The sequence below is a fragment of the Jaculus jaculus genome, chromosome 10, assembly GCF_020740685.1.
Source record: "Jaculus jaculus isolate mJacJac1 chromosome 10, mJacJac1.mat.Y.cur, whole genome shotgun sequence".
Taxonomy (NCBI): Eukaryota; Metazoa; Chordata; class Mammalia; order Rodentia; family Dipodidae; genus Jaculus; species Jaculus jaculus.
The window spans coordinates 13,766,427-13,780,649 of NC_059111.1; positions in this window are offsets into that span (position 1 = coordinate 13,766,427).

A 14,223-nucleotide genomic window follows, 5' to 3' on the forward strand; every position below is an offset into this window, starting at 1 on the left:
GATCCCATATAAGCCAGACACACAAAGGTGAAGCAAGTGCAAGGTCGCATATGCCCACTAGGTGGTGCAAGCATCTGGAGTTTGATAGCAGTGGCTGAGGCCCTTGGGTGCCAATTCTCTCTCTCTCTCTCTCTCTCAATAAGTAAATAAATAAAAATTTAAAATAAATGTCTTGACTGCACTGGAAACTGATAAGTTGTGGGTGTTTCCCCACCACTGTCTTCCCCCATCAGTTTCCCCATGTCTTTCTCCACAAGTGAGCCTGTGGTTGGGGTCTGTTGGGGCCAGAGGCTGAGGAAGAATTCCAAACACTGGGCAGGGCGATGGGTGGGAATGAGGCCTGGTCTCTCCGGGGAGGGACGCTGGGCAGGATCCTGGAAAGATGCAGAGACTCTTGTGGGCAAAGAAAGCTACAGGCCAAGTGGCCAGCGTGAGTATAAGCTCCAGGTTTGTTCGGGGCCTTGGTGGGATGGGACCTTCTCCTGCCTTGCTTCTGTCTCACTACATAAGGAGAGGCCATGCTCAGAGCTGAGCAGACCACCTGGTACCTCCTCTGGTTTCTAAGGCCCATGCGTGGCATTTGTTGTGGTTTCGTCTCCCAGGCCAGCGGGCTCTGGGCATGCTGTGCTCTGGGGAATGAGGGTAGCAGGAAATATAACACTTGAAAGGCTGATGTCATCTTTGAAAAATGTCCCGAGCCAGGAGGCTGGGCCCTGTGTTTGTGTTGGAAAGGCTGCTCTGCTCAGCATGGTGGGTCGGCTTGGGGGGCTGGGGAGGGGGCTGGTTCTCCCACGGGCACCAGGTCGGCCTCTGGCAGATCTCGACCTCAGTGTCAGGTGGCGCTGTGGGTCTTCAGTCATGGGACGTGGTGAGACTGTACTGATGCGGCGGGACTTTCCAAAGAAAGACACTTGTGCGCCTCCCTTTGGCCATCAGATAAAAAAAACAAACAAACAAACAATGGTTCCATGGGCTGGAGGGATGGCTTAGCAGTTAAGGTGCTTGTCTGCAAAGCCAAAGGACCCAAGTTCGGTTCCCCAGGACCCACTTAAGGAAGATGCACAAGGTGGCGCATGTGTCTGGAGTTCCGTTTGCAGTGGCTGAAGGCCCTGGTGCGCTTTCATTCTCTCTCTCAAATAAATAACTAAAAATAAATTGTAAACCAAAAAATGGTCCCTAGGAAGTTGGAATTTTCCCAACGAACTTCATTTGGGAGAAGGAAAAGGCTGAAGCCTGGTGCCAACCAGAGTGGCATGTTGTCGCCCAAGAGGAGACTTCACACAGTGCAGACGAGCCCCCAGATCACCCTGGGGAGAGACAGGAGCTGAGACAGCGACAGGCCAGCGTTGAGCAGGGCCACGCCTTAACCAGGATTGCTCACTTATCCGTACCTATGACCCTCTATTTATTTATTTTTTGTTTGTCGCTGGTTTTTTGAGGTGGGGGTCTCACTCTAGCCCAGGCTAACCTGTAACTCACTATGTAGTCTCAGGCTGGCCTCCAACTCCTAGCTCGAACTCACAGTGTGGGCCTCCGACCTCAGCCTCCTGAGTGCTGGGATTAAAGGTGTGCACCACCATGCCCAGCTTGCCCTTTATTTATTTATTTCTTTGTAAGGAGAGAGAGAAGAGGGGGATACGGGCATGTCAGTTGCCCTCAATTTAAACCCAAACCTCATGTCAGGACTCTGAAAGTGGCCTTGGGGAGCTCTTTGTTCCTCTTCCCAGTGTGGCCACGTCGAATCAATTTCCTCTCTCCATTCTGGACTATGACTTGCTTCTGTCATTGGCCTACTGAGCACAGGGGTGGAATCGGTTTGCCAGGGCTGCCAAGGCCAAGGTTCTGATCCTGACAGCTCTAGTAACAGGACGGGCCTTGGGAGGCACGGCCTGGGACTCGGGGCGCTGCGGCAGCCGCTCTGCCTCTTAGGCTCCCCGAGAGCTCACACAGCGAGGGTTTCGGGGAAACTACGCGCTGTCTGCACCCTGCCAGTTGTCCAGGGCCAGGCACTTCCTCCGCCTGGACTGAGACTCCCCAGCCTACTGAGTCAGAGACTTGTGTGACTTCCCCGGGAGACGGAAAAGAAATTCCTGTTCACTGGGGCTGGAGAGATGGCTCAGCGGTTAAATGTGCGTTGCTTACAAAGCGGGACAGTCCAAGGTTCGAGTCCCCAGTTCCCACGTGAAGCCAGATGTACTAAGGTGGCAATATGTCTGGAGTTCATTTACAGTGCCAGGAGGCCCTGGAACACACACACACACTCTCTTTCTCATTGCAAAATAAATAACTAAAATATATTTTAAAAGAAAGAAAGAAAAATTCCGCCTGGTGTGGTAGCATGTGCCTTTAACCCCAGCACTGAGGAGGCAGAAATAGGACGATTGTCATGAGTTCAAGGTCACCCTGAGACTCCATAGTGAATTCCAGGTCAGCCTGGGCTAGGGTAAGACCCTACCTCAGAAAAGAAAAAAAGAAATAAAATTCCTACTTACTCCCAATAAGGAGGGTGCAGAGATAGCCCAGAGCTTCATGCAAGTCCAGTCTGATGAAATATATAAGTTCATTAGGGTTGTTTACAGGAGTAGGAACTCATGGCCAGCTACACCACCAAAAAGGGTCTCACCCCTTCCCTGCCCACCAGGCTCAGTAAAATTTTGCATGCCTTTAGTTCCAGCACTCAGGAGGCAGAGGTAGCCAGGATCACTGTGAGTTTGAGGCCAGCCTGGGAGTACAGAGTGAGTTCCAGGTCAGCCTGGGTTAGAGTGAGACCTTACTTGGAAAGAAAAAAAGAGCTGGGGGGGGGGTTCCCCTGTGCGCATGCGGCATGGAGGAGGATATGTGGGAGAACACGGATACATCAAAACATCAAGAAGAGAGAGCTGGCTGTCTGCCAGGAGATGGATGGGTCACCTCCACCTCACCTGCCTGGGCCCAGAAGTCGTGGCAGGAAAGTGGCGACATGAATACTGCTCTCACGGCTAGCCTGAAAACTCGTGCCAGGGAAATGGTGGCAAACACTGTGGTCACTCAAACCTCATCGAAGTGGAGACCCAGAGTCCACAAGGAAAGCAACACACTGCTGGGCGTGGTGGCGCACACCTTGAATCCCAGCACCGGAGAGGGAGTGCTGGGATTAAAGGTGTGCACCGCCATGCCCAGCTTGCCCTTTATTTATTTATTTCTTTGTAAGGAGAGAGAGAAGAGGGGGATACGGGCATGTCAGTTGCCCTCAATTTAAACCCAAACCTCATGTCAGGACTCTGAAAGTGGCCTTGGGGAGCTCTTTGTTCCTCTTCCCAGTGTGGCGAGAGGGAGAGGTAGGTGGATTGCCGCGAGTTCGAGGCCACCCTGAGACTCCATAGTGAATTCTAGGTCAGCCTGGGCTAGAGTGAGATCCTACCTTGAAAAAAGAAAAAGAAAAGAAAAAAAAAAGGGCTGGAGAGCTGACTTAGTGGGTAAGGTACCCACGTAAAGCCAGATGCACAAGGTGGTGCATGACTTTGGAGTTCGTTTGCAGTGGCTAGAAGCCCTGGCACTCCCATTCTCTCTATCCTCTGCTCGCTCTCTTTCTCTCTCTCTTTTTTTTTTTAAATATTTTTATTTATTTATTTGTTTGAGAGTGACAGACACAGAGAGAAAGACAGATAGAGGGAGAGAGAGAGAATGGGCGCGCCAGGGCTTCCAGCCTCTGCAAACGAACTCCAGACGCGTGCACCCCCTTGTGCATCTGGCTAACGTGGGACCTGGGGAACCGAGCCTTGAACCGGGGTCCTTAGGCTTCACAGGCAAGCGCTTAACCGCTAAGCCATCTCTCCAGCCCTCGCTCTCTTTCTCTTAGATAAATAGTAAAATATTAAAAAAAGAAAGAAACACTAAATCAGATCTCTTTCTTGACCACCAAGGCTCAAGAAGCATCATGGAAGAGGGGCAGTATGATTGTAAGAGCCTCAAGGTGGGTGGAGATAACCTGAGACCCCATGTTTCCCCCATCCCTGCAGAGACTGTCCAAGGGCCGTGTGCTGGTTTGATTCAGGTGTCCCCCATAAACTTAGGTGTTCTGAATGCTAGGTTCCCAGCTGATGGTAATTTAGGAATTAACGCCTCAAGGAGGTGGTGTATTGTTGGGGGCGGGCTTATGGGTGTTATGGCCAGTTTCCCCTTGCCAGTGTTTGGCACACTCTCCTGTTGCTGTTGTCCACCTGATGTTGGCCAGGGGGTGATGTCCACTCTCTGCTCATGCTATTGTTTCCCCTGGACATAATGGAGCCTCCCCTTGAGCCTGTAAGCCAAAATAACCCCCCCATTTTTTTTCCCCAAAAGCTGCTCTTAGTTGGGTGATTTCTGCCAGCAATGTGAACCTGACTGCAACAGGCCACTTGGCCCCCACAATGACCACCAATCACCCTACTTTAAGAAGACCCTCAGCAGGACTGGGGCAAAGGAGGGTGTGTCTGTATGTGCAATCTTTTTGTTTAAAAAAATCAATAATTAAAAATAAAAAGGAAGGGCTGGAGAGATGGCTTAGCGGTTAAGCGCTTGCCTGTGAAGCCTAAGGACCCCGGTTCGAGGCTCGGTTCCCCAGGTCCCACGTTAGCCAGATGCACAAGGGGGTGCACGCGTCTGGAGTTCGTTTGCAGAGGCTGGAAGCCCTGGCGCGCCCATTCTCTCTCTCTCCCTCTATCTGTCTTTCTCTCTGTGTCTGTCACTCTCAAATAAATAAAAAAAATAAATAAATAAAGGCATGTGCCACCACACCCGGCTGAGAGCGACTTTAAAAAAAATATATAAATAAATAAATAAATAAAAAGGAAAGGCTACTCTGAGACTACATAGTGAATTCCAGGCTAGAGTGAGACCCTACCTCAAAAATAAAATAAAATAATAAAATAATATAATATAAAATAAAGTGGACAGAGTTGGCTGAGCAGCGGCATTCAATACTTTCTGCTTCCTCACTGGGGACTGAATGGGACCCGTTGCACCAAGCCTTCCCTCCATGATGGATGTAACCTGGGACTGTAAACAGAAATCAACCCTTCCTCCCTAAAACTGATTATTTATTTATTTATTTATTTGAGAGAGAGAGAAAGAGAGAGAAATAATGGGTATACCAGGCCTTCAGCTGCTGTAAATGAACTCCAGACACATGTATCACCTTGTGTGTCTGCCTTACATGGGTCCTGGAGAATCGAACCTGGGCCCTTGGGCTTCACTAAGCCATCTCTCCAACCCATGACTTTTTTTTTGTGTGTGGGAAAAAGATGTTTATTTTGGCTTATAGGCTTGAGGGGAAGCTCCACAATGGCAGGAGAAAATGATGGCATGAGCAGAGGGTGGACATCACCCCCTGGCCAACATCAGGTGGACAATAGCATCAGGAGTGTGCCAAACACAGGCGAGGGGAAGCTGGTATAACACCCATAAGCCCACCTCCAACAACATACTCCCTGCAAGAGGCGTTAATTCCCAAATGTCCATCAGCTGGGAACCTAGCATTCAGAACACCTAAGTTTATGGCGGACACCGGAATCAAACCACATTCCACCCCTGGCCCCCATAAGCTGATGTTAACACATGATGTAAAATACAATGCATTCAGTCTAACTTTAATAAAAGTCCCCATAGTTTTTATCAATTCCAATGATGTTCATACATCCCTATAGTCCAAGGTCTTTTAACAGCCATAATATCAAAGAATCCCCCAAATACCCATAATGGCACAGAATAAACATTCACGCTGCAAAAGATGGCATTGGGCATAGCAAAGAAATATTCAACCAATACAAGATTTAAAACAACCAGGGCAAACATCAGACTCTGTAGCTTTAAGTCCAACAACTCTAGCCAGTGACAAATCTTCCAGTCCGATAATTATAACCAGCAACAAGTCTCTAGCATTTCAATTACACCCCACCAGCTAGGCTACTCACAGTCCTGGAAAACTTCATTGGGGCTGGCAGCTTTCCTTAGCAGCCATCTCGTGGTCCTGGCATCTCCACTGGGTCTCCACTGCAAGCCACGGTTCATCCTCATGGCCCCATGGGGTCTCCATGCAGGCATCCAGCAAACCCGCTTCACACTGCCCATGGCCATTTCCAAAACACAAGACCACATTGCAAAATCAATGACCCTCTCTTTCCTGCATTTCTTATACTCCACAATACCAAGTAGGGTGCCAATTTGTTAATCCAGGGGGAATAAAGCAGACTTTGAAGAACAGGACACTCCTTGAACACTCAGGCACCTTCCAAAAGAGTCTACATTCTTCCAGTTGCCCCAGTGCAGGTCAGTTGGCCCAGTCTCAAAGGTTGTAATCTCTCAAACAATTTGCAGGTGAATGGACATCAATTTAGGCCCAAAGATTTCATTTTTTTCTGTGCCATATCCCTCTGCACACACCAGTTCATTTCTACACAAAGCAACCCTGCACAACTTCTCAGGACACGGGCATAACAGCAAGCTTTTCACACAACTTGCCTCTAGCACAGTCCATGCAAAGCTCTTTCTCACCCTCATAAGCCAAATCTCATAGTCCATAGTTCTTACTGCATTCAGGCCTTTCAACTCTGACCAGAATATCCATCAAGCTGTACTTACAGCACTGCAAGGCACCTCTTAGGCCAAGGTTTCAAATCCTCCCACATTCCTCTTGAAAATCAGCTCCAAAAGGCCAAAGCCACAGAGTCAGGTATCTAGCAGCAATCCCACTCCTCGGTACCACTTTACTGTTGCAGTCAGGTTTGCATTGCTGATAGAAATCACCCAGCCAAGAGAAGCTTGTGGGAAAAAGATGTTTATTTTGGCTTACAGGCTCGAGGGGAAGCTCCACAACCCATGGTTTTTGTCAGGTACTTTGTCCCAGCAATGAGAAGGTAACTGATACACTAGGGTCACTTTGACACTGAGAGAGTGAGGTAAGTGCCTAACTTAGAGCCTGGCCCAGAAAAACGTCCTGGAAGAAGCCCCGTCACCAACACCAGCCATCATGTTATTCAGGCCCCAAAGCCTGCACTTTCGGAGGCCCCTGAGCAGAGGTGGCATTTCTAGGGAAGATGCTCCCTGAGGGTCCACCAGGGGCTTCAAAGATCTGAAAAGTTCTGTCTCGAAGACACTCAGATCCCTGAGAGCTGTGGGGTGTGCAGGGAGTCAAGCCCTGCCCTGACGGAGCCATGAGTCCCCCTGTGGGCTTCAAGCATGGGCTCACCAGAGGCTGGCAAAAACCGACGGCTTGCCCCTGTGCTTAAACCGTGATTGCACAGCCGACTTTTGGACTCAGCTACTGCCCGTCATACATACCAGCTCCCCTCTTCTGATTTGACTCCATATCCCCAGGTGTCTAGACAGGGTCAGACCCGCAGACTGAGGGCTTGCTCCCCAAGAATGCCCTCTCTCCTCCTTCCTCCCTCCCTCCTTTCCTTCCTTCCTTTCTTCCCTTCCTTCCTTCCTCACTTTCTTTTTTGCCCTTTTCCCTTCATCCCTTCCTTTCTCCTTCCTTCCAAGTATTTTTTTTTTTGACAATTTCATATATGTATAAAGCCGGGTGTGGTGGCGCACATCTTTAATCCCAGCACTCGGGAGGCAGAGGTAGGAGGATCCATATGAGTCCCAGACCAGCCTGAGACTACAGAGTGAATTCCAGGTCAGCCTGGACTACAAAGAGACCCTACCTCGAAAGTGTAGGTCTTGAGGTGGGCTTGGCATCTCCTTCCCCATTTAGCTCGAGCTGCTTGGAATTGGTGAGTCCCGCCCCCTGACGCTTGCTTCTAGCATGCGCGAGGAAATGGACTGGAGAGATGCATTTCTTTTTTTTTAAATATACATACTCTTTGTTGTTGCTGTTTATTTTTATTTATTTATTTGAGAGAGACAGATGAGAGAAAGAGAGAGAGAATGGGCGCACCAGGGCCTCCGGCTACTGCAAACGAACTCCAGGTGCATGCACCACCTGGTGCATCTGGCTTACATGGGTCTTGGGGAATCGAGCCTTGAACCGGGTTCCTTAGGCTTCATAGGCAAGTGCTTAATCGTTAAGCCATCTCTCCAGCCCTACATATTCTTTTTTTTTTTTTTAATGCACCTGGAATCTTATTTTTATTTATTTATTTGACAGGGATAAAGAGGGGAATAGAATGGACATGTCAGGGCCTCTAGCATGTACTTCCTTGTGCATCTAGCTTACCTGGGTCCTGGGGAATCGAACCTGGGCCCTTTGGCTTTGCAGACAAGCACCTTGACTGCTAAGCCATCTCTCCAGCCCAAGAGATGCATTTCATTCCCTCCCACCCCCTGGTTTCCTGGTCTGTTATTTTAACTTGTACTGAAGCACACAGGCTTCTCTAGCCGCTGCTCCTCAAATCTTGTTCTTGGAGCAGGACTGAAGGAATGCTGCAAAACGAAGTAATCACATTGGAATTTTCAGGACATTTCAATGGTTTGTCGTCCAAATATGTGAAGTTGAAGCTGTTCCAGGAAATCTGGAATGAATTGACACCCTACCCACACTGGGCAGACCTGTGTGGATAGTCTGCATGTGCACACACACACACACACACACACACACACACGTGCACACGTGAATTTCTGTCTTGGCCCAGACACTGACATTGTCAGTAAAAAAAACAAAACAACAGGGCTGGAGGGATGGCTTAGTGGTTAAGGCATTTGCTTACAAAGCCAAAGGACCCAGGTTCAATTCCCTAGGACCCATGTAAGCCAGACACACAAGGGAGTGCACATGTCTGGCATTCATCTGCAGTGGCTGGAGGCCCTGGCTCGCCCATTCTCTTTTCTCTCCCTCTTTCTCTCTGTCAAATAAATAAATAAAAATAAAATATTAAAAACCAAAACAATAACAACAAAAAGAAAATCCCATCAATTCCACATCTTGTTGTCCAGGAGCCCTGCAGGCCCCGGCTTCGGGAGGGGAGGTTGGTTTGTATACCTGGAGGCCATGTCTATGATTAGAACGGTAGTGAAGGCTGGAAGGGAATGAGGGGGAATTAGGTAGTATTATATTTTCAGGGAGCCAGTTAGAGGGCCTGAAAAGGAAATCAACAGAGATGTCATTGCAAGAGATGATGTTGCGGCGTGCTCCAGCAGAACCAGGGATCAACATCTGATCCAATCTCATCCAATCATCTTTCTCTTTTTTTTTTTTTTAAATTTTTCAACGTAGGGTCTCACTCTAGCCCAGGCTGACCTGGAATTCACTATGGAGTCTCAAGGTGATCTTGAACCAAGGTGATCCTCTTACCTCTGCCTCTGGAGTGCTGGGATTAAAGACGTGCACCACCATGCCCAGTTTTCATCTTTCTTTTTATTATTATTATTTTATTTATTTATTTATTTTGGTTTTTTGAGGTAGGGTCTCACTCTGGTCCAGGCTGACCTGAAATTCACTATGGAGTCTCAGGGTGGCCTTGATCTCATGGCGATCCTCCTACCTCTGCCTCCTGAGTGCTGGGATTAAAGGCGTGCACCACCATGCCTGGCTATTTTTTTTTTTTTGTTGTTGTTGTTTGTTTGTTTAGAGAGAGTGAGAGTGAGAGAAAGACAGAATTGTTGCTCCAGGGCCTCAGCCACTACAATTGAACATCAGACACTTGCGCCACCTCGTGGGCATGTGTGACCTTGCGCTTGCCTCACCTTTGTGCGTCTGGCTTACGTGGGATCTAGAGCATCGAACCTGGGTCCTTAGGCTTCGCAGGCGAGCGCCTTAACTGCTAAGCCGTCTCTCCAGCCCCCAGTCATCTCTCGTGCCCCCTACTCAGGTGGGCTGACCTCCTCCTGAGCCAGCCCCCTGAGCCCAGACCAGTCAGCTCTCTCTCTGACTCATCTGAACCTGACGATAAAGCCCATGGCAATAAGATTATAAACAGATGCTTGCCAGGCTGCCTTTTCACCTCTCAGAACCACCAAGTCCCTGCTCTGGCAAGCTGCCACCACTCCTCATCCCTGCTCAGCCAGGCTGAGATGTGGAGGGAGCCTCACTCCCGCAGGGCTGTCTACCCCTCTGACCTGCCGCACCGCACTTCCTCCTCCTCACCCAGTAACGTCTCTCCAAACCTTACCCTCTGGCCCATGGGTTTTAATTCTTTAAATTTGCAAGACAAGAATCTGGGGCTACCCTAAATCTATTTGGTGTGTTGGCGAGGAACTCCCACACTCCCATCATAAGCAAGGCCAGTGCTTCTTGTATTAAGTTCATCTCCTGACGATTTCTGGCATTTTCTGCCCCATCCCCAAAGGGAACCCCAAGGTCAGTTGTCAAAGAGCCCAGCCAAGGCTCCAGTTGGTAAAGCCTAAGTAGTGTGGGGGGGAAGGGACAAGTCTCAGGGAAAATGGAGAGAAAGGCACTCTGCAGTTTCTCAGGAAGTCCTTTAGCACATCTATCAGAGACCTACTTTTCTTTCTTTCTTTTTTTTTTCTGAGGTAGGATCTTGCTCTAGCTCAGGCCAACCTGGAATTCACTATGGAGTCTCAGGGTGGCCTTGAACTCACGGCAATCCTCCCACCTCTGCCTCCTGTGTGCTGGGATTAAAGGTGTGTGCCACCAGCCCGGCCAGTTTCTTTTTTTCTTTTTCTTCTTTTTTGTTTTGTTTTGTTTTTCCGGGTAGCAACTCACTCTAGTCCAGGCTGACCTGGAATTCACTACGTAGTCTCAGGGTGGCCTTGAACTCACGGCGATCCTCCTTCCTCTGCTCCTCAAGTGCTGGGATTAAAGATGTGCGCCTGGCTCTCTTGAGCAATTAATAGTGAAACTTTGCACCAGAGTGACCTTCGTGCTTGTGTTTGGGATAAGAGGAGGAAAGGAATTATGAGGAAAACACTGCTTCCATTAAAGCAGACTGACCCGGGGAAAGGTTACTTCAAGAGAAGAAAGCTTGTGCTAGCCTTACGCCCAATGGAGAAATTGAGGCTGCTATCTAAGGAAGGGGTGGGGGCTTTACCCTGCTTCAGGAGTGGTGCTGTATCTAATATGAGTAGATTTATGTATTTTCTTAACTTTTTAAAAATTCTTTTTTTTTGGGGGGGGTGGTGTCATGGCGCATGCCTTTAATCCCAGCACTTGGGAGGCAGAGGTAGGAGGATCGCTGTGAGTTCGAGGCCATTCTGAGACTTCGTAGTGAATTCCAGGTCAGCCTGGGCTAGAGTGAGACCTCAAAAAAACAAACAAAACATCCTGTTTTTTTTTTTTTTGTTGTTGTTGTTGTTTTTGGCGGTGCTGGAAATTGAGCCGAGGGCCTCATACATGCTGGGCAAGCCCTCTACCATGAGCTATATTCCCATTCCACTTTTCTGTTGTCCTTGATTTGAGACAGGATCTCACGTAGTCCAGGCTGGCTGGCTTTGAACTCCTGACCCTCCTGCCTCTCTACGTGTGCTGTGATTGCAGGACCGCGTCACCACGCCCAGTTAAAACTTTACCCAAAACAAAACCATCACAGAGGGACCTAGTGGCTCACGCGTAGACTCCCAGCTCGCAGGAGACTGCGGTGGGGACCCGTGAGCTGGAGGCTAGCCTGGGTTGCAGAGTGAGCCACGTTCAGGTCCAAAACCATATGAGGTCACTCTTGGTTTGGTTTGGAACCTCCACAACAGAGAGCCAAAATAAACGTGTTCTCTTTATTACTGTCTTCAGGGTTTTGTTTTGGTGCCACGGGCTTTACCCTGGGTCACATGGTGCTCCGGGCTGACCCAGAGCTTGTCTGCTTTGCTTAAAAACAAGCCTATGGACCAAACCTCAGAGCTCCCTTTCAGTCCCCAAGGACTCAGAGATTCCCTTATACTTCAAGAACAGCTGGCCCAGACCCACCCCTCTTCTCCCGACCCCACGGCCCCACAAAAACACTGGTCTTCACACCCTGGGTCCAGGAAATCTCACTGCAGGGCCTCACCTAGCTCACCCCAGCGCTGTCCCAGGGCAGGCTGGGTCCCTTCTCCTCAGACCCCTCTCACAGGCTGTGAACCCCAGCCCAACCTGTGACTGTCTTCCCCCACACACCCCAACAGTGTAGCCAAGAAAACAGGAAGTGGCTGAGTCACTCCTCCCCCCCCTGGGCATTGGCTGTTTGGAGTCAGGGCAGGACAAGGAGAGAAGAGTTGGCTCCACCGAGCAAGCTTCCTGTGGGGTTCTCTTTTACCAGATCGTAGGATCTCAAACAGCCTGTGGTCCAGAAGCCTCCCTCAGATTCTTGGGGCAAGAGGAGACTGTCCTAAGATCTAGAATTCTAGAGTTGGCTTCGCGTTCTGCTGGCTGTGGGCCCGAGCCTGGGTCTTGTCTGACGTTTCTCAGCTTTGCTTGAACAGTGGAAGCTCCAGGGGACCCTTGGGACTGCTCACAACTGGGTTCCACCCCAGCCCTTAACTTTTAAAAAAATTTATTTGCAATGCCGGGCGTGGTGGCGCACGCCTTTAATCCCAGCCCTGGGGAGGCAGAGGTAGGAGGATCGCCGTGAGTTCGAGGCCACCCTGAGACTCCATAGTGAATTTCAGGTCAGCCTGGGCTAGAGCGAGGCCCTGCCTCAAAAAACAAAAACAAACAAACAAAAAAATGATTTGCAGAGAGGGAGAGAGAGAGAGGAAGAATGGGCATGCCAGGGCCTCTAGCTGCCTTAGATGAACTCCAGGTACAAGTGCCACTTTGTGCATTTGGCTTTACATGGGTACTTGGGGAATGGAAGCCTGGTCATTCGGCTTTGTAGGTAAGTGCCTTAGCCACTGATATCTCTCTTCAGGCCACTAGCCCTTGGAATTTTCATAATATCCTTTTTGTTGTTGTTGATTGTTTGTTTTTATTGTTTGAGGTAGGGTCTTGCTGTAGCCCAGGTTGGCTTAGAATTCACTATGGGGTCTCAGTCTGGCCTCGAACTCACAGCAGCTCTCCCACCTCAGCCTCCCAGGTGCTGGGATTAAAGGCGTGCGCCACCACACCCGGCTGAACAATCTATTTTTCTGTTAGGTGTTTTCTATCTGGTATGTAGTTCACACTTGCAAGCATCCCAGGTCAGACTGGCCTACTTCAGGGTGTCACTACCCACACCTGGCAGGTGACCCCTATACTGGACAACTCAGGCCCACCATAACCCTGCTCCACAGCTCCAAAAGCTGGCAGGACGCCAAGGGGAGTGTCCTGTGAGGTGCCGCTGGAGGTGAGACTTGGTGATTTTCCTTTCTGTCTGCTTCGTTCTCTCAGGGAAGAAGTGGGGGGCCCTTTGTGCCTGCTGGAAGCTTTGTGTGCATCTCAGAATTCTGTCTTATCTGGGTGGTCCTTTGTATATAAGGTCCGAAAGGACCTTTGGGCTGGGGATGTAGCTCAGTTGGTGCAGTGCTTGCCTAGCATGCATAAAGTTGTGGGTTCAATCCCCAGAATTGCATAAAGCAATGGCGGGCACGTGTCTGTAATCCCAGCACTGGGCATTAGCAGTGAACCACTCATTGCCAGGAGGATGGGGGAGTAGGCTCTTGTCAAGACTGACTTTAAACAATTTTTTTTTATTTAATTAACTAATCTGCAAGCACAGAGAGAGAGAGAGGAGATAGAGAATGGGTGTGCCAGGACCTCCAGCCACTGCAAACCAACTCCAGACGCATGTGCCATCTTGTGCCTCTGGCTTATGTGGGACCTGGAGAATCGAACCTGAGTCCTTAGGCTTTGTAGGCCTTAACCACTAAGCCATCTCTCCAGCCCTCTTCCATTCTTTTCTCTCTTACATCCCTTCCCCTCTTGCCCCAGGAGCCTGTGAGCTGAAAAGGCCCGTGCCTACCTACCTGTGTGCCCTTGCAGTGCCTGCCTCTGCATGGCTTTGGAGGCGAAGCATGGGAGAAGGCGCAGATGTGGGAGTCTGGCCTCACCTGCCAAGGCCCCTCTTTTACCTGCCTTTGTGACTGGGAAGCACCTGGCCACTTACTGTGGGTTCCCATGCTGGCCCTCTGCCACTTCGGAGTCCCTGGTAAAAATGTGTGTAGGTGTGCAACAGGGATTCCCAAACTGGAGGGGGCTGCGGGGGGGGTGGGGGGTGGGGATCTCTGGGGCACAGGGTCGGTGTCCAGCACCTCTAGCCAGGTGTGCTACAAAGGGTCATTCATTCCTGACAGGTGTGTGGCGAGGGCTGGAGCTGCTGGGATGGCCAAGGCATGCAGCAGAATTCCAGCGTGAGGCAGGTGGCCCACCCCCCCGCAAGCCTGAGCTGTGTCCTGGCAGAAGTCTCAGGTCCACCCAGG